Genomic DNA, 24,433 nt, shown 5'->3' with positions numbered 1-24,433 from the left:
CTGCAGAGAAATTCAGAATTTCGCTGGAAATTTTGAATAACATCTGCACAAAAAGAAAGTGATGGCTAAATTATTAAATTTTAAAAATTAAAGTTGAAAAAAGCGCTAACTTATAAAACTCGATTTTGCATAGAGAAGTCATGGCTCTTTGGTTTTTTTCCTCTTTCTTGTCTCTTGCCTTTTTTCTTCCTTCCCTCCTTCCCTCCTTTTTTCTTCCTTCTCTTCCTCCTTTCTTTCTTCCTCCCTCCCTCCTTCCTTCCCTTCCTTATTTTCCTTCTTCCTCCCTCCTTCCTTCCCTCCCTCCCTCCCTCCCTCTCCTCCTCTCCTCTGTCTCTCTTCCCTCCTTTCCCCCCTCCTTTTTTCCCCTTTTTTCCCTGCCTCCCTTCTCTCTCCCTCCTCCCATCCCTCCCTCCCCAAGTTCAGCACCCTGAGGCTTGTGAGAGCCAGGCTTGTGCAAAGCCCCTAGTTCCCGCGCCGGCCACATGCATAGAGGCCCCTCTTGTCCTTGCACAGGTCACATTTCAGAAGAAACATCAAATTTGTATTTCCCCCAGATATGACCTTTGAGCGGGTAGAGGCACCCTGGAGGTGTGGCAGTGAGTTCGGAGGCCAGGAGACGCTCGGCCTGCTGAAGCTGCCATACAGATTGAAGGCCAAGTGCCAGAGCCCGCGTGTGCTGCCCTCTGGTGGCAGAGAAAGCGATGGGGAGGCCAGTGGGGGCCTCTGGGGTGTCCCATTAACTGCGGGGGAAGTGAGGGCGGGAAAGCTTGGCTGAGCAGGCTGGGGCATTTCTTCCCATTTGGCAGGGCGTCCCATACCCTGGCTCCCCACCTTCTCCCTCCTCCTCTGGCTCCTGCCTCCTCCCGCTTGCAAGATGACTGATTTATTTCAGGAGGTTTTGCATAAGATGAGAACACCACAAACAGAGCACTGTTAGGCTGCTTTGCCTGCTCTTCAAGCCCGGGTGCTGGAGAGATTATGTTTCCCTCATAAAGAAAACAAGTCTGGTGACAGGAAGCCCCGAGTTAAACTGCAAGTCCAAGGTTCAAAATGAAGAAAAAGGGGTGTTTCAGGCGAGGTCTTTCTGCTGGGCCAGCCCTGGAGCACCAGCCAGGAGGACACAACCCTGTGGTCACCAGGCCTCAGTAATGCTGGGGTGTCAGTCCCAGCCCCAGGCCACAGACAGCAGACCACTGCTCCCAGCCCTGTGGCCTCTCTTGGTGGAAAGAAACATCTTTTTAAAAAATTATTATTGGCCGGGCACAGTGGTTCACGCATGTAATCCCAGCACTTCGAGAGGCCGAGGCAGGCAAGGATCACTTGAGGTCGGGAGTTCAAGACCAGCCTGACCAACATGAAGAAACCCCATCTCTACAAAAAATACAAAATTAGCTGGGCGTGGTGGCACATGCCTGTAATCTCAGCTACTCAAGAGGCTGAGGCAGGATAATTGCTTGAACCCAGAAGGCAGAGGTTGCGGTGAGTCCAGATCGCACCATTGCACTTCAGCCTGGGCAACAAGAGCAAAATTCTGTCTCAAAAAATAATAATAATTATTATTATTATTATTTTCTTAGAGACAGGAGTTGGCTTTGTAGCCCAGACTGGAGTGCAGTGTTGCAATCATAGCTCACTGCAGCCTCGACCTCCCTGGCTCAAGAGATCCTCCCGCTTCAGCCTCTTGAGTAGCTGGGACTACAGGCACACCACAATGCCTGGTTAATTTTTAAATTTTTTTTAGAGTTGGAGTCTTGCTATGCTGTCCAGGCTGGTCTAAATCACTATTTTTATTTGAAATTTAGAAGTTCTCAAATGTCTCCTCTAAAGTTCAGAGAATGCAATGTCAAAAGTGAGTGAATCTACTTCTGGGTATAGACCCAAAATCACTGGAAGCAGACTCGAAGAGATATTTGCACACTTACATTTATAGTGGTACTATTCACAATAGGCTGGTCTTGAACTCCTGGCCTCAAGCGATCCTCCTGCCTCAGCCTCCCAAAGTGCTGGGATTACAGGCACGAGCTGCCACGCCCAGCCAGGGACACATCTTGAGTATTCTGTGGATGTTGTACATTGCCAACAATCAGCTAGAACTGTTTGTCATTATGCAGAAAACTTAAAACATTCTCTCCAAGTCAACAAGTCCCCAGTTTCCTCATGTTCTCACTTCCCTATACGCACATACCCACATCTTGTTACTGTAAACCAGCGTGTCATTTTCCGTGAAACATGATTTTATGGAAGTGCTTCCTAAATTCGTTTGCAGCCTTTATTGACATCTTTAATGGTTCCATATGTTTCATGGTTTATCTCACCAAACGCTTCCTCCACTTGTTTAGGGTGTTTTCTAATAGGAAGCTGCTGCATCAGGCACTTGCAGTTCAACTGCTGTTCTAAGATTGTAATCCCACTTTAGGGTCCCTACCTTCCCCCGTGAGTAACTGACGCAGGGACAGCCTTCCCAGACCCAGACCAGGGACCCAGCCTGCAGATGAATCCACCCAGGCTCCCCTTGATGGGAGAGCAGTGGCCAGGCAGCCAGTCCCCTGGCATAGCAGTTGAAGCCAGGAGTCCCCAGCCAGCCTCACCCAGGCCCATACAGCCCTGGACCTCCCATGCTCTGTGTCCCCTCCAGAGCTGCCTGAAAAGCTACCAGCACTTCCCTTAGTGAGCAGCCCTGGAGTCAACACCTTCATTTAGTCTCTCCCAAGAGCTAAATCGCTTCCGCGTTCCTGTGCCCATTCATCCGTGTATTCATTCATTTAACAGTCACCATTGGGTACCTTTCGTGTATCAGCTCTTTCCTTCCCTCCCTTATCTAACAGGTGTGTATCGAGTGCCCACAGAAAGGCACCACATGCTGGGGTTTCAAACAACAGCCGGATTTTACATGTTCCTTCCTGGTCTAGAGGGTAGGAAAGAGCAACCTGAAATTTACAATTTGGGGTGACAAGCGCTGTGATATAAACATAGTATACAAAAGAAGCCTGGGGCATTTGGAAATGGACCCAGGCTTGGGGGGTTGGTGAAGGAAGTGATATCTAAGTTGATGCCTAGGCTAAGTTAGTTGGGAGAAGGAAGGTAGGGAAAAGTGTCTCAAAGAGGAACAGCATGTGCTAGGAGCTGGAGGTCCCCTGAAGGGACCTGACAGCAGCCAAGTTCATTAGGGAAGAAACGCAGAGACTGAAGGAATGGGAGGGAAGGTTAGGACATTCGAAAGCTGAGCCTAGAGAGAGAAAAAGAACAAAGATCAGGAAGATTCTTCCCTGGTTTAAAAACCTTCGATAATTTCCCTTTACCTTTAGGACAAAAATCTCAGCTTCAGAGATCGGTACTCCATGTTTCTCACAATGTCGGCACCCTTTCAAATAACAGCACTTTTCCAGATGCGAGTTGCAGAAAGTTTCAAAAAGATGGGGTCTTGCTCTGTAGCCCAGGCTGGTCTTGAACTCCTGGTCTCAAGCAATCCTCCCAAGCTCCTGAGTAGCTGGGATTACAGGTGCATGCCACCGTGCCCAGCTCAGAAACCCAATTTAAACTCATTTAATAACAACAATGAAACAATTAATTCATGTCACAGAAAATTTTCAGATTCTGACATGGTTGGATCCAGATGCTCAAATGATACTGTCTGGAATCTCACTCATTCAGGTCATTGGCACTTCTCGTGCCCTCTGCCTGGATGGCCTAACTCTCTGATTTCCCCAAGGCTGTCTCCTTCTTGTCATCCAGGTCTTAGCGGAAATATTACTTCTGCAGAAAGACCTCCTTGACCTTCAACTAAAGTAGGACCTCCCCACCCCAGTCACTTTCTATTCCTTCACCCACCCCTTTCTTCTTAGCATTCACACTTATCTGAAAATATCTTGCTTATCTTCCTTTTTTTTTTTTTTTTTTGAGATGGATTCTGGCTCTGTCGCCTAGGCTGGAGGGCAGTGGCGCAATCTCGGCTCACTGCAATCTCCTTCGCCCAGGTTCAAGCGATTCTCCTGCCTCAGCCTCCCGAGTAGCTGGGATTACAGGTGCCCGCCACCACGCCTGGCTAATTTTTTTGTGTTTTTAGTAGAGATAGAGTTTCACCATGTTGGCCAGGCTAGTCTCAAGCTCCTAACCTCAGGTGATACTTGCCTGCCTCAGCCTCCCAAAGTGCTGGGATTACAGGCATGAGCCACCGCGCCCGGCCATCTTTCTATCTTTTAATTCATTTATTTATTGCTCTGACTTCCCACAAGGAATGTCCATGCCAGAAGAGCAGGAACTGTTTTTCCAGGCACACATCTCAGGACTTAGACTCTCCAGGGCTTAGAACAGTGTGTGGGAGACACTAATGATATCTTCACAGAGTGAATGAATGAATGAATGAATGAATGAATGAATGACTCTCTCTCCATCTCTCGGCTTTGCTTCCCTCTGTGTTGGCCTCATCCTCACGCCGTGATCTCTACCCACTTTATCCGGCTCTTATCTCTGAGCCTAGGAACCCCAGTGGAAAGAGAGATTCCTCTTCAATTGTTTCAGAAAGATTGCTAGGGTTGACTCTGATTGGTCCAGCCTGGTCACAAGCACATCCCAGCAGCAATCACTGTGGCCGGGGGAGGGATATGGGCCTCTCATTGGCCGGGGCTGGCAGACTTTCCTGCCAAAACCACGAGGACTTAAGTGTAGAGGAAGAGGTGGGTTTGAGAGGGAACAACAGCTGTCATTAAACAGAATAAGGCCAGAGAGGCGTTTGGGGCCATGGCTTCTACCTTCTACCTTCTAACTGTCCTCTCATTATCACCTGGATATGCTGTGTCCTTTCTTGCCTCACCTGTTCCCCTTGTCTGGAATGGTTCTTTCTCTTCAGCCCCCTCCTTCACAGCCCAATCCAGCTCTCAACGCCTCCAGGAAGCCCTCCCAGACGCCCCACAATCCAGGGAGTCACCTGCTGTCTACAGGATTTGGCCCACCCGTGACAACCCTTGGATTCCTGTCTTGCTCGGTTACTCATGGGGCCTCCCTTGCTTTTCGGTGAGACTGATGGCTCCTTAAGAGCAGGAACGTCATGGGGTCCTCTGTCTGTGGACAACGGGCTTGGGCCGGGCCTCAGCACACACGCTGGCCTGCAGGGACCATATCAGGGCTGAATACGTGGGAACCACCACTGCTGAGGCCGGGCCACGGGCCCTCTATAAGGACAGCTCCGGCAGGTGCAGGGGGGCTGGGGAAGCTCTGTGCGGGGGTCGTGGGAGCTTGGGGGTGAATGTTCTGTGCTGGGTGACACCGGGGCTACGACACTCCCAGGCATCAGCTGTGTGGACTTGGGCAGCTTCTGGCCTTGGCCCAGAACAGCCACAGAACGTGACGGTCATGAGCTGAACCCAACAGTCCTGGGAATGGGACAATGGACCCGGTGGTCCCCGCCCTCCAGGGGCTCCCAGAGAGTCGGCTGGGCATTGGGGCCCGTCTGCTCTATGTACATCTTGGTGCCAGAAAAGTGCCTACTGGCTCCGTCCCGCTGCGAGTGCACTGAAGGGTGGACAGCAGTGGGCAGCAGGCCAAGCAGGAAACGTCCACCTGGTCATCGACGGCTACGGACCTCTTTCCAGGTCCAGGCTCCTTGCCGGGGGCTGCAGGCAGTCGAGGTGAGGGAGCCCAGCTTGCAAACCCTACCTGTCATCGGGGCTGGCACTGCCCTCCGACTCCCCACCCTACGACCCAGGCGCTCCGCTCCACACGGGAAGCAATTCACCGTCGCACCACACGGTGGCACTCCTGCCTACCTTTCCTCGGACAAAAACCAGCCTGAAAAAAGTGAAAATAATTATCTGTGTACAGATACGTGCTGTTTAAATTACAAGAGTAATATATGATCAGAGTTGAAATAAGAAAAAGAAGAATATGTACCTCTGTCCCATCCCCAGTAACTATTTTTTCATTGAGACAGAGTCTCTGTCGCCCAGGCTGGAGTGCAGTGGCTCCATCAGGGCTCACTGCAACCTCGGCCTCCTGGGCTCAAGTGATCCTCCTGCCTCAGCCTCCCGAGCAGCTAGGACTATAAGCACATGCCACCACACCCAGCTAATTTTTGTTTGTTTGTTTTTGAGAAGGAGTCTAGCTCTGTTGCCCATGCTGGAGTGCAGTGGTGCAATCTCGGCTCACTGCAATCTCCACCTCCCAGGTTCAAGTGATTCTCCTGCCTCAGCCTCCCAAGTAGCTGGGATTACAGGTGCCCGCCACCACACCCAGCTAATTTCTGTATTTTTAGTAGAGATGGGGTTTCACTATGTTGGTCAGGCTGGTCTTGAATTCCTTACCTCAAGTGATCTGTCTGCCTTTGCTTCCAAATGTGCTGGGATTACAGGCATGAGCCACTACTCCTGGTCACCTGGCTAATTATTTTTTTAAAATTTTGTAGAGACAGGGTCTTGCTCTGTTGTCCAGGTTGGTCTCAAACTCCTAAGTCCGAGAGATCTGCCCACCTCGGCCTCCCAAAGTGCTGGGATTACAGGCGTGAGCCACCACACCCAACCCAAATTTTTTTTTTTTTTTAGACAGAGTCTTGCTTTGTCACCCAGGCTGGAGTACAGTGGCATGATCTCAGCTCACTGCAACCTCTGCCTCCCTGGTTCAAGTGATTCTTCTGCCTTAGCCTCCCTAGTAGCTGGGATTACAGGCACGTGCCACCATACCCAGCTAATTTTTATATTTTTAGTGGAGACAGGGTTTTGCCATGTTGGCCAGGCTGGTCTCGAACTCCTGACCTCAAGGAATCTGCCCGCCTCAGCCTCCCAAAGTGCTGTGATTACAGACGTGAGCCACCATGCCCGGCCAGTAGTAACATTTTTGAAGTCTATTTTTCTTGTTTCTTTCTCTCTCTCTCCTTCTGTCTCTTTTGCCCTCTTTTCCTCCCCACTTCCCTTTTCCTGTCTCTCTTTCCCACTTGTATGTGTTTATAATGTTTTCAATTCAAATTAACCCACATTGACCCTTTGCTTTTGAGTAACCACACAGGCAGATGACAACTCCCCCAGCTTGGAAGTTGAAGTCCCTTCAACCCTCCTGTCTTAGGGAACCTCAGATGGGGAAGAGCAGTATTCAGGTGGGAGGCCATGGGGTGAGGTTTGGGGTGCATCCACTCCTCGAGGTGGCTGGTGTGCCTCAGAGAAGCATGGAAGGAGTGTTGGGGGGACACAGGGAACTTGGATGGGAGTCAGGGACTCTGGGTGCAGGCGAAATACAGGAGAGCGTTCAGGCCACAGGCCTGCCTGACGCCCCCCAGAAACCCTGGCAGGGGTGTCAAACCCATGCGCCCCACTTCTAGGTTTAGGAAATAACAAGAAGATTGAGAAGTCCATCTGGTCCGGGCACAGTGGCTCACACCCATAACCCCAGCGCTTTGGGGGCTGACGTGGGAGGATTGCTTGAGCCCAGGAGTTCAAGACTGGCCTGGGCAAAATAGTGAGTTATTATTTCTCAGCAGAAATATTCAACAGCTGACTATAAAACTCTGCCATTTCTCTCTCTTTAACTGGATGGTTAAGAGCAGTCTTAGTTGCGGCAGGGTTAGGGTTAGGTGATGTTGGCTTGATTCTTATCGGGTGAGTGGTGCTAATTTACATGGCAGTTTGATTATTAATGAAACACCTGACATTTGGTTACCGCCCCATAAACTCTTGATGACTTCCGCATTGGTGTTCTCCCTAGAGACTCACAGAAATCCCATTCTGAGGCTGCAGAGATGAAGGATTAGCGAATGAAAGTTTGTTGAAGCTTACCCTGGGCCAGATAGGGTGGAGGGGCTTTATACGCCTCATCTCTTAGTCTTTTGGAGCATTTTGCCGCAGGAAATTACTGAGCATATGATGGAAAACCAAGAACCAACCCCCAGCAGGGCTGGCACCACGGTCAGCCACATAAGTAGGGGCAATCTGCCTGATCCACTAGGGCACAGACACACCCCCCGGCCAACTTTTTCTGATGAGCACCACACTGCACGTCACACATCAGGAAGCGTGGCCATGGATGCATGCAACTCTGTGCTCTTCCCAACAAGCTCTCTCTCTGTGTGCGTGCGTGTGTGTGTGTGTGTGTGTGTGTGTGTGTTCATTAGCCAGCCTTAGGAGGGTACAAATCTCCCAGTGGGTCTTCACCTCTCCAGTCAAGCCCCTTCAAGTAGCACCCCCAGCAGGTGCTGGCCTGGTGTCTGGGCAGGTTCAGCAAACAGAGGAGCTTGCTGTGGCTACTGATGGGGAGAGGCCCTGTCTCCTGTCTGGGTCAGGGAGGCTTGGACCCAGGGCATAGCTTCAGTCTCCAGACCCAGGAAGCAACACCTCAAAGGAACATATAAGGAAATGAAGAGCACTGTGGGAAGACTTCAGAGAATGTGCACCCCTTTGTAGAAGACTTGGAAATAAAAAACCCATTTGGGAAAGATCCCTCTCTTCTCCCATCGATGGGGTTCCGTCTCAACACTGATCAGCACTAAGAATGTGCTGGAAGGCGGGAGGCCGAGGTGGGGGAATCAACACCAGGGAGCCCTCCAGCAGCCAGGATTTGCATGCAATTTACATCTATTTTGCATGTACCGGCTGCCTTCGGAGATTTTAAGTGTTTCATGAAAATTCCCCTGAAGGATGAACATTGTTCTCTTCTGCTGCTTTTTAGCAACCCATGAGAGTCGGGGTGATGAAAAGAGGTTCCTTTCACCAAGGATGATGGAGATGCTGGGGAGAGTGGGCTTGTCAAAGTGGTCCATTAACACATTTCTGCAAGATGAATGGTTTGCAGTTTTAAAGGGGCACTTGTAATAAGCTCATTTGGAAAACAGGAAAGAGTCCTTTACAAATCATCTCACCCAGTTCCAGCAATCCCACGCATGGGTATAGACCCAAACACACTGAAAGGCACGCGGAGAGATCTTTGCACACCCGTGTTCACAGTAGTGTTATTTACATCAGCCAAAAGGTAGAGGCAACCCAAGTGTCCGTGACAGATGAATGCATACACGGAATGTGCTTTGTCCATACCACGGAGTATTGTTATTCAGCCTTAGAAAGGAATGAGGCTGTGACACAGGCAACAACCTGGATGAACCCTGAGGACGTTATGCTAAGTGAAATAAGCCAGTCACAAAAAGACAAATACCTAGAGTAGTCAAACTAATAGGGACAGGCCGGGCACAGTGGCTCACGCCTGTAATCCCAACACTTTGGGAGGCTGAGGCAGGCGCATCACCTGAGGTCTGGAGTTCAAGAGCTGCCTGGCCAACATGGCGAAACCCAGTCTCTACTAAAAATACACAAAAATTAGCCAGGCCTGGTGGTGCGCGCCTGTAGTCCCAGCTACTCAGGAGGCTGAGGCATGAGAAGCGCTTGAACCCGGGAGGCAGAGGTTGCAGTGAGCCGAGATTGTGCCACTGCCCTCCAGCCTGGGAGAAAGAGTGAGACTCTGTCTCAAAAAATAAAATAAAATAAATCATAGAGACAGGAAGTGGAATGGTGGTTGCCGGGGGTTGGGGGACAGGCGATTGGGGAGTTTGTATTTAACGGGAACAGAGTTTTGGTTTTGCGAGATGAAAAACTCCTGGAGATGGATGGTGGTGGTGGTGGTTGTGGAATGATATGAACGTACTTAAGCCGATGCCACTGAACTATATGCTTAAAAATAATTAGAATGATAAATCATATGTTCTGTGTACTTTATAATAATTAATTGATAAAAACCGCAAAACCTCCATGCCTCTGAGGCCTTCATTTTCACAGATGGGAAAAGCAGAGGTACAGGGGGGTGAAGTAAGATCTAGAACTGAGGGAATGTTCCTACCTTGCGATTAGGATCTCAGACTTTTCTTACCGAATATTCTAATTATATTTTGACCTTCAAATATTTTTTAACGTTTATATTATATAAAATTTCAAACAAAAAAGTGAATTAATCTTATCTAATGAACACCCCAATATCTACTACCTATATTCAACAATAGTTAGCATCTGCCAAATATGCTTTCTGTCCCCCATGCATATGTAAGTGTATACAATTATATTTTACTTTAATAAAACATTAAAAATACATATATTGCAGCCCGGGCATGGTGGCTCCCACCTGTAATCCCAGCACTTTGGGAGGCTGAAGTGGGAGGATTGCTCGAGCCCAGGAGTTCCAGACCAGCCTAGGCAATGTAGTGAGGCCTCGTCTCTACTAAAAAAAAAAAATTTTTTTAATTAGCCAGGTGTGGTGGCATGCATCTGTAGTCCCAGCTACTCAGGATGCTGAGGCAGAAGGATCATTTGATCCTGGGAGATAGAGGCTGTGGTGAGCTATGATCACCAGTGCACTCCAGCCCGGGTGACAACGCAAGATGCTGTCTCAAATTAAAAAAAAAAAAAATGGCCAGGCACCGTAGCTCACGCCTGTAATCCCAGCACTTTGGGAGGCCAAGGCAGGTGGATCATTTGAGATCAGGAGTTCAAGACCAACCTGGCCAACATGCTGAAACCCCATCTCTACTAAAAATATAAAAAATTAGCCAGGCATGGTGGCGCATGCCTGTAATCCCAGCTACTCAGGAGGCTGAGGCAGGAGAATCGCTTGAACCCGGAGGCAGAGGTTACAGTGAGCCGAGATTGCGCCACTGCACTCTAGCCTGGATAACAGGGCAAGAGTCCATCTTAGAAAAAAAGAAAAAAGAAAAATATGTATATATACACACACACTCACATATGTATATATGTGTATATATAAAATAATAGATATTATGACATTTCACCCATACTGGAGCATATATCTCCTAAACATAAGGATATTGCTTTCATACATAATCACACAACTACAATGTCATTATCGTACCTAAGAAAATTATCAATAGTTCCCAAATGTTGTCGAATATCCAGTCTATATGGACATTTTTGCAGTTTCCCCCAGTTTTCTTCGATAGTTGCTCTTTTAGAATCAGGATCCAGCCAAGTTGCAAGCATTGCATGAGTGTATTATGTCTTTAGCTTCCTTTATGATGGAACAGGACCCCCTGCCCCTTTCTTTTCATAATGATTTTTCCCCCTAAAAGAGCCCAGGCCAGTCCAGTAGAAGGTTCAGCATTTGGGGTTTTCTCATTGTTTCGTCATGGTGCCATTAAACCTCTTCCTTCACCTGCTGTGTCTTAGTCCATTTTCTGCTGCTATAACAGAATGCCACAGACTGGGTAACTTATAAAGAAAAGAGATTTATTTGGCTTACAGTTCTGGAGGCTGGGAAGATTGAGGGGCCACATCTGGTGAGGGCTTTTGTGCTGCGTTATCCCATGGAGAAAGGCAGAAGGGCAGGCAAGCACCGAAGACAGAGAGAGTACAGGTGGCGGCTGAACTTCCCTCCCCAAAGAACTAATTCTCTCTGTGGTAACAGCATTAATCTACTGATGAGGGCATGACCAAATCACCTGTCAAAGGCCCTGGCTCTTAATTCCTTCCCAATGGCAATTAAATTACAACATGAGTTTTGGAGAGGACATTCAAACCCTAGCACCCTGTGTCTTGGAACCCATATTCCCACGGCAATACTTATTCCTGAATAAACATTATTTTCAAGACCTCATTGTGTCTTGGAAGTCAGGGCCTAGGCTTGATTGGATTCAGATGAGATGTTTTAGGCACGGATACTTCACAGGTGATGCTGTGGGCTTCACTGCATCCGGAGGTGTCTAACAGTAGGTCGGCCCATCTTAGTGATGCTGAGTTTGGTTAAAGTAGAGACACCCAGTTCTCTCCATCATAACTGAATTAAGAAGCAATCTGTGGGTTAGGACTTTGTTGCCAAGCAAACATCCTGTTCTCCACAGCCTCCCCTACTGGTTTCAGCATCCATTGCGGCTCCTTGGTATAATCAATTATGTCACTGGTAGCTTCAAAACTATTATTCTTCCAATTCTATCATTCCTTCTACGTTTATTATCTGTAAAGAAGAGCTTTCTCTCATTAGCTGGAGATGAACCACAGTTCTAAAAAATGAGAGTGTAAGTGATTTGTCTTCTCTCCTTAATTGCTGATGTTCATAGAAAGGTGATGTAATTGGGTTTTTTTCTTCTTTTTTCTTGTTCTTGTTCTTTTCTTTTTGAGACAGGATCTCACTTTGTTGCCCAGGCTGAAGTGCCGTGGTGTGATCATGGCTCACTGTAGTCTCAACTCCTGGGGCTCAAGTGATTCTCCCACTTGAGAATCACTCAGGTGAGAGAGTGAGTTTCTCCCACAGTGGAACCTATAGTTCCACTGAGGAGCTGGAACTATAGGTACGTGCCACCACACCTGGCCAATTTTTTTATTTCTTGTAGAGATGGGGGTCTCACTATGTTTCCCAGGCTGGTCTCAAACTCCTGACCACCAGTGATTCTCCTGCCTTGACCTCTCAAAGTGCTGAGAAAGCAGGCGTGGGCCACTGTGCCTGGCCTATTTTTCTTGTCTGTTCTGTTTTCCCCCTTAAACTTCAGCATCGCTATGAACTCATGGATTTTTAAAATAATTTAATTTAATTTTAAGTTCTGGGATACATGTGCAGGACATGCAGTTTTGTTACACAGGTAAACATGTGCCAGAACTCATGGATTTTTATTTATTCAACATTTTACATTAAATTGCAGAAATTGTATTTTATGGCTCCTGTGGATACTATAACAATTACATGTTGGGTGGCTTAAAACAACAGAAATTTATTGCCTGTCAATTCTGGAGGCTGGAAGTCGGAAATCAAGGTGTTGGCAGGATTGGTTCCTTCTGGAGTCTCCGAGGGATGACCTGACCCAAGCCTCTCTCCCGGTGCCTGCTGGCTGCGGGCAATCTTTGGCATTCCTTGGCCTGGAGCTGCGCCACTCCAATCTCTGCCTCTGCCTTCATGGGGCCTCCCACACCATGTCTATGTCTTTCCTGCTTCTGTCTTATGTAAGGACACAGGACATTGGATTAGAACCCAGCCGGCTAATCCAAGATGGTCTCATTTTGAGATCATTAATTACATTTGCACAGACCTTTCTCCCAAATACGGTCACATTCACAGGTACTGAGGGTTAGGATTTGGACCTATCTTTTTGGGGGGCCACTATTCAACCCACTACAGTTTCCTCAAATTTTGTCACGGACAGCACATCCAGGCTGGTTTCTGTATGGGTCTGATATCTCCGCATCAATCTTTGAGTATGTCCTTGCTTTCTAACGCAAGAAGAAGGTGACCCAGTTGTACTTCCCCTGATGCATTTCTGGAAGCAGCCATTTCTTTCAGCCTAGTTCTATTTAGTGAGGGCTGGGATCTAAAGCCATGGCCAGGAGCTCTTGTTACTGGGCACCTGCCTCTAAGCTGTTTCAGTGTTCAGAACTAGGAAATTGATGCTTTTTAATTTATTTTTGTAATTATGACTTTGTCAATCTAAACAACAAACAGAGAGAAAGACTCTCTAGAAGAAAATAATGTTTATTCAGGTATAGGCATTGCAACGGGAATATGGGGGCCATAGTAAATTATTAATATGTACATATTCTGGGAGGTAAAGGAAGGCAAAAGTTTTTAAAGGAAAAATGAAGACCAGCCTGGCCAACATGGCGAAACCCCACCTCTACTAAAAATACAAAGATTAGCCGGGCATGGTGTCAAGTGCCTGTAATCCCAGCTACACGGAAGGCTGAGGCAGGAGACTCGCTTGAAACCAGGAGGCAGAAGTTGCAATGAGCCGAGATCGCGCCACTGCACTCCAGCCTGGGACTCCATCAAAAAAAAAAAAAGGAAGAAGAATTGTTTTGAGATAATCATCCTTGGCTACAAGGATCAGTAACAAGGATAGCACAGTTCAAGACTGGACAGGCAGTTGCTGGGCAGATGTCCTCACAGAAGTATTTTTGTGTGTGTAGAATTGTGACAGCCTTTGTGCAAGGTTGTGGTTTTTGCAAAATCTTTTGTGATAGTGATTGTGACCAGGCATTGATGCATGAGAACCCGCCCGTCATGGCCTTCCCTGGCTCTTTTTGTCAGGGTTTTTAATACAAGCGGCTCCATTTTGATTCAGACAATTTTCACAAGTTCCTATTGATATTCTCAGTTTGAATTTAGCATTATTGGGTTTTGTCTGTATACAGTGAACAGGTCCAAGAGCAGTTTTGTTATATGCATAGATTGCGTAGTAGTGAAGTCTGGTATTTTAGTGTATCCATCACCAGGTAGTGTATATTGTACCCATTAAGTAATTTCTCAGCATTATAGATTTTTATTTTATTTATTTACTTATTTATTTAGAGACGGAGTTTTGCTTTTGTTGCCCAGGCTGGAGTGCAATGGCGTGGTCTCGGCTCACTGCAACCTCCACCTCCCAGGTTCAAGCAATTTTCCTGCCTCAGCCTCCCAAGTAGCTGAGATTACAGGCATGCATCACTATGCCCAGCTAAATTTGTATTTTTAGTAGAGATGGGGTTTCACCATGTTGGCCAGGCTGGTCTTGAACTCCTTACCTCAGGTGATCTTCCCACCTTGGCCTCCCAAAGTGCTGGGATTACAGGTGTGAGCCACCTTGCCCAGCCTGCGTTATAGGTTTTTAAAAATACTTGATTTTATATTTGTGTCTCTTTTCTCTTACATTGGAAATCTTGGTCCTTGACAAAATTCGCATTTTTATCTCTGCATCTTACTGCGCCATAGTTTTTCCAATCGGTCCCCTATTTTTTTTCTTTTTTAAATTTTTGAGAGGCTTTTGGGCAAAAACCAGAAAGCCTGCTAGACAAATTCTAAAAGAACTGTAACACTAATCAGTCCCCTATTAATTGACATTTGGGTTGTCTCCAATATTCAACTTTTGCAGATAATGCCATAAGAAATATTTTTTTGGCCGGGTGCAGTGGCTCACACCTGTAATCCTAGCACTTTGGGAGGCTGAGGTGGCTGGATCACCTGAGATCAGGAGTTCAAGATCATGCCACTGCACTCCAGCCTGGATGACAGCAAGACTCCATCTTAAGGGAAAATAATAATAATAATAATAATAATAATAATAATAATAATAATAATTTTTTTTTTGAGACCGAATCTGTCTCTGTCACCCAGACTGGAATGCATCTGGCGTGATCTTAGCTCACTGCAACCTCTGCCTCCCAGGTTCAAGAGATTATTCTGCCTCCACCTCCTGGGTAGCTGGGACTACAGGTGCGTGCCACAACACGCCGCTAATTTTTGTATTTTTAGTAGAGATGGGGTTTCACCATGTTGGCCAGGCTGGTCTTGAACTCCTGACCTCGTGATCTGCCTGCCTCAGCCTCCCAAAGTGCTGGGATTACAGGCGTGAGCCACCACGCCCAATCAATAATATTTTTTTTGAAACGAAAGTTCTCATATATGTAATACTGAACCCAGCCTACTAGTGTACAACGTGTAAACAAAGAGAAAAAATAGATTCTTTTTTTTTTTTTTTTTTTGAGATGGAGTCTCACTCTGTTACCCAGGCTGGAGCGCAGTGGCGCCATATCAGTTCATTGCAACCTCTGTCTCCTGGGTTCAAGAGATTCTCCTGCCTCAGCCTCCCAAGTAGCTGGGACTACAGGCTGGTGCCACCATGCCTGGCTATTTTTTTTTTTTTTTTTGTATTTTTAGTAGAGATGGGTTTTCACCACATTGGCTAGGCTGGCCTCAAACTCCAGACCTCAAGTGATCCACCCGCCTTGGCCTCCCAAAGTAGTGGGATTACAGGCGTGAGCCATTGTGCCTTGTCAAAAATGTATTCCTAATAAAACATGTCTAACTGTCCAGATATGGTGACATTTTCAGCTTGATATGGTGATGATGGTGACCTTGATACAACATAACATGTGTGTCATCTCATGTGTAATTCCTTATAGACCCAGCTTGGTTCTTCTTCAATATCTCCTTTTGGAGTTGTACCTAATTTGATTACCAGTTTTCCTCTGATTCCACTGGGAAATGGGATGATTTTGCTTTTGTTTCTTGGCCAGGAATCACTTAATCCTCAAAGTCTTGTGAGAAGACATGGCGAGAAGCAGAGTCAAACACACACCACGATAGCAGAGAAGGGAAGAGAGACAGAAGAAAGAATCTTTTATGGGCTGGGAGAGGAGGCTCACACTTGTAATCCCGCACTCTGGAAGACTGAGGTGAGCGGATCACCTGAGGTCAGGAGTTTGAGACCAGCCTGGCTGACATGGTGAAACCCTGTCTCTACCAAAAACACAAAAAATTAGCCAGGCATGGTGGCTCACATCTGTGGCCCCAGCTACTTGGGAGGCTTAGCCACGAGAACTGCTTGAACTCGGGAGGTGGAGGTTGCAGTAACCTGAGATGTACCACTGTACTCCAGCTTGTGTGACAGAGTGAGATTCTGTCTCAAGAAAAAAAAAACCAATTCTGTATGCACACGTGTGTGTGTAGGGTTGTGTGTGTGTGTGTGTGTTTGTGTGTGTGTAGAGTATAGGTGTGTAGGGAAGATGCATAGCAAAGAAAGAATGTACACATTATGGCCTTAGATATGGCCAAATTCCTGTCTAGAGAGGGTGTGTTGTTCTGTCCTCCCACTCCCAGAAGTATAGATTTGTTCCCACAGCCTTGCCAGCAAGGTGGGTTGTCAAATTTGGGGAATTTCGGCTGGGTGCAGTGGCTCACACCTGTAATCCCAGCACTTTGGGAGGCTGAGGAAGGCAGATCACGAGGTCAGGAGATCGAGACCATTCTGGCTAACATGGTGAAACCCCGTCTCTATTAAAAATACAAAAAATTGGCCAGGTGTGGTGGCGGGCACCTGTAGGAGGCTGAGGAAGGAGAATGGCGTGAACCCGGGAGGCAGAGCTTGCAGTAAGCCGAGATTGAACCACTGCACTCCAGCCTGGGCGACAGAGTGAGACTCCGTCTCAAAAAAAAAAAAAAAAAAAAAAGGGAGAGGTATTTTGCCAATCCGATAGGACAGGAAGAAGGGCATCCCGGGGTAGTTTTAATTTGTGTTTCCTTTATGTTGAGTGAGGCTGTTTTTTCATACGTCTTAGGATCACTTACATTTTTCTGAAAACTTTCCATTCATGCCTTTTGTCTGCTTTTTTTTTTGTCAAATAATTGACTTTTCACAATTAAGATTGTGATATAATAGTTCTCTATATATTAGAGAGGCCGTTTGTGATATAAGTTGCAAAAGTTTTCTCTCCGTCTATCTTCTGACTTTGCTTTGCTTGCTTTCTTCTTACCATGCAAAAGGTTTTTGGTTTGTTTTGTTTTGCTTTGGTTTTTTGAGGTCGCCTAACTTATTGGTCTTCTATTGTTTCTGACTGTTCAGCCATTTTTAGAAAGGTTTTCTTCACTCCTGATTACACAGAATTCACCCATGTTTTCTTCTAGCACTTGTATGATTTCACTTTTGACACTTAAAGTTTATTCTGGTGTAGGGTGTGGAGAGGGATCTAACTTTATCTTTTTCCAAATGGTCACTGCATATGCTTCAGGGGAGGCGCAGCTAAAATAAAACCTCTAGTTGTGAATGCCGCTGCTTGGGGGAGTGAGAAATGGTCTCACGGTGACCATGAAACTCTTTAACATCCAACACGCTGCGGAGTGTGGCCCTGCACAATTTATTGCTGGGGGTGTGTAGAGACATGATCAGGGATTTGAGAGAGGAGATGGCCTACCCAAGAAGACAAAACACCCAGAATTTTAAATTTTAATTGAGCCAGGCTCGGTGGCTCATGCTTGTAACTCCAACGTTTTGGGAGGCTGAGGTGGGAGGATCTCTTGAGACTAGGGCTTCGAAACCAGCCTGGGAAACATAGTTAGGCCCAACCTCTAAAACAAATAAAAATAAAAAAAGTATCCAGGTGTAGTGGTACATGCCCATATTCCCAGCTCTTTGGGAGGCTGAGTTGGGAGGACCACTTGAGCCCAGGAGCTCGAGGCTGTAGTGAGCTATGATTGCACCACTGCACTCCAACCAGGGACAGAGCAAGATCCTGTCTCAATAAAGAAATAAATGAAATAAAATTGGCAGGCATCAATGTCAAGATGAAGCCTTTGACAACATTCAACAGACAGCTCTTTCCTTCTTTCCTGAACTCACAAACTTCCAGGGGTTCTGCGTTGCTTACAGATATAGCCCAGGCTGCTTATTTAGCCCAGGGTCCTTCATACATGACTTTTCTTGCCTCCTGTTCCCTACACCTGATCATTTATGAAGCAAGCAAGCCTTCTGTGGTCTTGCTTCCCTGCTTCAGCTCGAGCTGGGTCCTACTGTCGCAAAGCCCATCTGCTCCATCACTGTTGATCAAATTCTTGATGAAACCAGAAGCAAAGTTCAAGTCTCACCCTCACCAGTAAGTTGCCCTCATCACTCTGACTTTGACATCTTTCTCCTGCAGCACTTTGTAGGGTGGTTCTGGGCTGGACCCGGCCTTGAGCAGAGTAGGATCGGTCCTTCCCACGTCATCTGCTGGGTCCATGCTCCTTGACAGCAGGTATAGGGGACTGAATTATCTCCTCATCCCAATTCATGTCTACCTGGAACCCCAGAATGTGACTTTATTTGGAAAGGGAGTCTTTGAAGATGTAGTTCGGTTCAGCTGAATTCACACTGGGTTGAGGTGGGCTTTAAATCCAATGCCTGGGGTCCTCATAAGAAGAGGAGCAAACACAGAGGGACACAGAGGAGAAGCCTGCATGAAGATGGAGGCAGAGACTGGGCTGATGCAGCCACAGCCAAGGAACACCAAGTATGGCCGGTGACCACCAGAAACTCGGAAAGAGCCAGGGAACAGCTGCTCCTTCGGAACCTTCAGAGGGAATCAACCCTGCTGACTGATACCTTGGGTTTGGGACTTTTGGCCTCGAGAATTGTGAGAGAATAATCTTCTGTTGTTTTAAGCCACCCAGTTTGCAGTAACTTTTTATGGCAGCCCTGGGAAATGAATATAGCAGGCATCAGCAATAACAATATTTACCCAGTGCTCACACTGCGTGAGCACTCTGCTAGGTATTCACACGTGTCTCTCACTGGACTGTCCGTATTAATCTGTTCTCACGCTGCTGTGAAGAAATCCTGAAACTGGGTAATTTATCAAGGAAAGCAGTTTAATTGACTCACAGTTCCTCAGGGCTGGAAGGGCCTCAGGAAACTTACAATCATGGCAGGAGGGGAAGCAAACATGTCCTTCAAGTGGCGGCAGGAAGGAGAAGTGCCGAGCAAAGTGGGGAAAAGCCCCTTATAAAACCATCAGGTCTCGTGAGAACTCACTCGCTATCCCGAGAACAGCATGGGAGAACCACCTCCATGATTCAATTACCTCCCCCAGTTTCCCTCCCATGACACATGGGGATTATGGGAACTACCGTTCAAGATGAGATTTGGGTGGGGACACAGCCAAACCATGTCACTGTCCTGGGAACTTTCTGAGCTGGGAATTTAAGGTATTGGTGTCATCTCCATTTTACAGATGGAGAAACTGAGGCTTGGAGACTCACCCAGGACCACACAGCTTGTTTGCAGAGCCAGGATCCCAATAGGCCAGCCCTCTCTGTCCTCACCAGAGGGCCCGGCTCACACACTGCACACACTCAGCTGCCATGGCCAGTTCTCCTGGTCTCTCATTTACCCTCTGAATGCCAGCACTTCCCAAATCTTGGCCTCTGCCTTCAAGTCTAAACTCCAAATCCATGTCCACTGGGCCTGTCTCTCTGGCATCTCAATTGAGCTGGTTCCAAAGTGACATCAGCCCACGTTCTCCAGCCCAGTTCCTACCTCATGTCTCAGGGAATAGCACCACCCACACCCCAGCCAAAATCCCGAGTTCACCTTCTGATATAGTTTGGATGTATGTCCCTGCCTAAATCTCATGTTGACATGTAATCTCTAATATTGGAGGTGGGGTCTGGCAGGAGGTGATTAGATCATGGGGGCAGATTTTTCATGGATGGTTTAGTACCATCCTCTTGGTACTGTCCTCTTGATAGTGAATGACTTCTCATGAAAGCTGGTCATTTAAAAGTGTGTGGCACCTCTTCGCTGTCTCTTTCTTGCTCATGCTTTCTCTATGTGACGTGTCTGCTTTCCATTTGCCTTCCGCCATGATTGGAAGCTTCTTGAAGCCTTCTTAGAAGTAGATGCCACTATGGTTCCTGTACAACCTGCAGAACTGTGAGCCAATTAAACCTCTTTTCTTTATAAATTACCCAGTCTCAGATATTTCTTTGTAGCAACACAAGAACGGCCTAACACATCGTCTTTCTCCTCTATCTCCCGTCTTGCCACCTTAATCCAGGCTGTCATCACCATTCCCCTGGAGTACTGCATCCTGTTTCTAAATGGCCCCTCCCTGCCTCCTGGCCTGGCCCCATTCTCCACACCCCAGCAGATGTCGACCCAATTAAAATCCTTCAAGACTCCTCACTGAGCTCAGGATCAAGGTCAAACACCTTCACATGACCTCTCGTGATCTGCCCCTGCTGTGTCTCCAGTGGTTATGACTCAGACGTTCATTATCTGGTGACTGGGGCAAGTCTCTCTGACTCAGTTTCCTTACCTGTAAAATTACACCTACTGCATAGGATTATTCTGAAGGTAAATATATGCACACAAAACCATAGGAAACTGCTCGGTACTCAATACACATTGCCTGTTGGCTGACATTAGTATTTCTTGCTTCTCTTTCCCCAGCATGCTTGGTTACAGCCATGCTAGTTGCTTCTCAGCTGCTCCTGGCTTTCTCATTCTTGTTATTATTACACATGTTCCTGCTTTCTAACTTTCTTTCTCTTTTCCTGGCTAATTGCCACTTATTCTTCATATCTGAACTGAAATGCTACCACCGACAAAAATGGTCTGGGTGTCTGCTACTAAAGTGTCTTTTACTTATGCTATGACAACATGTTCTGGGTTGTATTATAATTGTGCTTACATTTCTCTATCTCCCATCCTGGTCTTCATAAGGTTCTTGAGTCTGGGGACTCTCTCTTGTTCACTACTGGGTTCCCCCATGCCCAGCAAAGAAATGCAGAGGAGATGCTAGTATGTCATTGTTGAATGAATGAGTGCTTCTCTGCATAGACACATAAACGACTACATACTCTTCACTTAATACATGCAGAGTGCTTAGAACAATATGGTCTCATAGCAACTCCTCATAGCTGCTACATTGTTACTGTGATGACTAGGACGGCAGATGTATGAACAGAAGAGTACTATGGGACCAGAGAAGGATCTGCTATTTTGTCTGAAGGTGTCAGCGCAGCCGTTAGAGAAAGGTGTTTTCCACGCCATGCACGTTTGTGTGCTAAGCATTGGAAGCAAATCACCCCCAAAGATGCCTGAATCCTGAAATTTACAACCTGTGTGGTCCCCTCTCATTGGGAGTGAGCAGTAACTTCCTTAGGCACTCACTGAGACTACCTAGTGACTTCCTTCTAAAGAATAGGATAGAAAACGTGATGGGATAGCACATTTGCAGGCTTAGGTTATGACAAACTCTGTCTTCCATCTTATTTGCACTCTCTTTTTTGTTCTCTCTGATGGAAGCCAGCTGCCATATTGTGAGCTGTCCTATGGAAAAGCCCACATGACAAGGAACTGAATCTTGTCGACAACTGTGTGTGAGCTTGGGAGTGCATCCTTCCCCTGTCAAGCCTTGGGATGACTGTAGCCCCAGCTGACATCTAGACTGTAGTCTTGTGAGGGGCCCTGAGCCACAGCACCCAGCTAAACTACACCCATATCCCTGATCCACAGAAAGTGTGAGATAATAGGTGGTGTTGTTCCAATTCTACGTTTCTAATAACTCTACATTTCAGAATTAATTGCTCCACAGCAATAGACAACTAATGCATTCTTTGGTCAAAATTCTTCCCAAAAAGGGAAGGCCTGAAATATATGTATTATTTTGAATGAATCCAGCAACAGGTGGTACATTTTAAAGGGTACACTTGGAGAAGTCAGACTGCTGTACTTTGGCAGGGAAGGATGGAAGAGCATCCATGGGTTCCTGGAATCTCTGTCTGGGACTGGCACCTTTAGGATATTTCCTGGGATTTTTTGAGCAGCCTGTCACTTTTGCCAACATTCATATCCTATGCTGACACACGATTTTTAAATTTTCTGGTTTACCTGCTAAGCAAGGCTTTTTAGAAGATGATTCATGGAAATGACAGTTCTCTAATCTACATCAATGCTTTTCTTTGCCAAAAAAAAAATAATAATAAAAGGAGGTGGGGGAAAAGGGTATGATAGTAGCTTTTCTTTGGAAGCAGAAAGTTTTACCTTAGAATGGTTTAAAAAGCAACAAGAAAATCATAGTTTAAGAGGCCAAGAAACTTGCTTTCCTAGACACTCAGTATAATGGCTAATTTTATGTCTCAATTTGTCTGGGCCATAGTGGCCACATGTGTGGTCAAATGTGTTTTTGGATGAGATGAGCATTTAAATAAGTGGACTTTGAGTAAAGCAGATTGCCTTCCACTATGTGGGTGGGCCTCATCCAATCAATTCGAGGCTTGAGTAGATCAAAAGACTGACCTCCCACAAGCAAGAGGGAATTCTGCCAACAGACAGCCTTTGGATTTGGACTGCAACAGTGGTTCTTCTCTGTTCCTGGCAACCCAACCTGCAGATTTTGGACACGCCAGACTCAAAAATCATGTGCATCAATTCCTTAAACGCACACACACACACACACACATCGTGTTGGTTCTGCTTCTCTGGAGAACTCTTACTAATACACTCAGGATGATTTCAAATCAATCAACCAATCAGTTTATGTTAAGAATTTAAATTACCTTCAGAAAAAAAGGAACAAAGGTAAGAATTACCATAAATTTCTCCTCAGAAATTTTGTCAATTAAGAGACAATGGAATGACTTATTTAAAACGCTGAAAGAGGCTGGGCACAGTAGCTAATGCCTGTAATCCCAATCCTTTGGGAGACCAAGGCGGGAGGATCACTTAAGGCCAGGACTTCGAGACCAGCCTGGGAAACATAGGAGAATTCATCTCTAATAAAAATGTTTTAAAAAGTAGCTGGTCATGATGACATGCACCCATAGTCCCAGCTACTTGAGAGGCTGAGATGGGAGGACTGCTTGAACCCAGGACTTTGAGGTTGCAGTGAGCTACTAACACACCACTGCCCTCCATCCCGGGTGACAGAGTAAGACCCTGTCTCAAAAAAAAAGAAAAAACGCTGAAAGAAAGAAACTGTCAACCTAGAATTCTATACCCAGCAAAAATATCTTTCAAAAATGAAGGTAAAATACTCTTTCAGACAAAGGTCAAGAGAATTTATTGCATGCTCATTTTATAAAAAATGTTAAAGGAAGTTCTTTAAGTAGAAGGAAAATAATACCAGATGCAAACTTGGATCTACACAAATAAATGAAGAATGCTAGCAATGGTAAATATGTGGGCAAATATAAAATATTTTTTCTCGGTTTTTTGTTTCTTTAAAAAATATTTGGCTGGGTGCAGTGGCTGATGCCTATAATCTCAGCAATTTGGGAGGCCAAGGTGGGTGGATCACGAGGTCAAGAGATCGAGACCATCCTGGCCAACATAGTGAAACTCCGTCTCTACTAAAAATAAAAAAATTAGCTGGGCATGGTGGCATGCACCTGTAGTCCCAGCTAGTCGGGAGGCTGAGTCAGAAGAATCACTTGAACCTGGGAGGAGGAGGTTGCAGTAAGTCGAGATTGCGCCACTGTACTCCAGCCTGGGCAACAGAGCGAGACTCCATCTCAAAAAAAAAAAAAATTGACCAGATGTGGTTGCTCACACCTGTAATCCTAGCACTTTGCAAGGCCAAGGCAGGAGGATTGCTTGAGCCCAGGCGTTTGAGACCACCCTGGACAACATAGCAAAACACTGTTTCTCTTCTTTTTTTTTTTTTTTTTTTTTTTTTTTTTGAGACAGAGTCTTACTCTGTTATCCAGGCTGGAGTGCAGTGGCATGATCTCAGCCGACTGAAACTTCTGCCTCCTGGGTTCAAGTGATTCTCTTGCCTCAGCCTCCTGAGTAGCTGGGATTACAGTCATGCACTACCACATGTGGCTAATTTTTGTATTTTTAGTAGAGATGGGGTTTTACCATTTTGGTCAGGCTGGTCTCCAACTCCTGACCTCAAGCAATCCACGCACCTCAGCCTCCCAAAGTGCTGGGATTACAGGAGTGAGCCACTGCACCCCGCCGGTAAAACCTTGTTTCTACAAAAAATGCAAATATTATCTGGGTGTGGTGGTGCACGTGCCTGTAGTCCCAGCTACCTGGGAGGCTGAGGCAGGAGGATCGCTTGAGCCCTGGGAGGTGGAGGTTGCAGTGGGCTGAGATCACACCACTGCATTCTAGCCTTGGTGACAGACCAATACACACACAAAAAATTGACTCTTTAAAGCAAAAATAATAACAATATTTTTATAATATAGACCCCTAGCTAGGGTTTTATAACCTATGTAGAAGTAAAATTTATGA

General features: G+C 46.4%; 1 non-coding gene across 1 annotated transcript; it reads right to left on the bottom strand.

Annotated features, from left to right (window-relative positions):
- Positions 1–14,690: 14,690 nt before the first annotated feature.
- Positions 14,691–14,752, bottom strand: LOC129044779 (U7 small nuclear RNA). Its single transcript, XR_008504776.1, has one exon. It is a non-coding gene; the product is annotated as a U7 small nuclear RNA (small nuclear RNA).
- Positions 14,753–24,433: the final 9,681 nt, after the last annotated feature.

Source organism: Pongo pygmaeus, chromosome 13 (assembly GCF_028885625.2).
Source record: "Pongo pygmaeus isolate AG05252 chromosome 13, NHGRI_mPonPyg2-v2.0_pri, whole genome shotgun sequence".
Lineage (NCBI taxonomy): Eukaryota > Metazoa > Chordata > Mammalia > Primates > Hominidae > Pongo > Pongo pygmaeus.
Note: the sequence above shows the minus strand (reverse complement) of the source record. Positions and strands in the feature narration are given on the sequence as shown.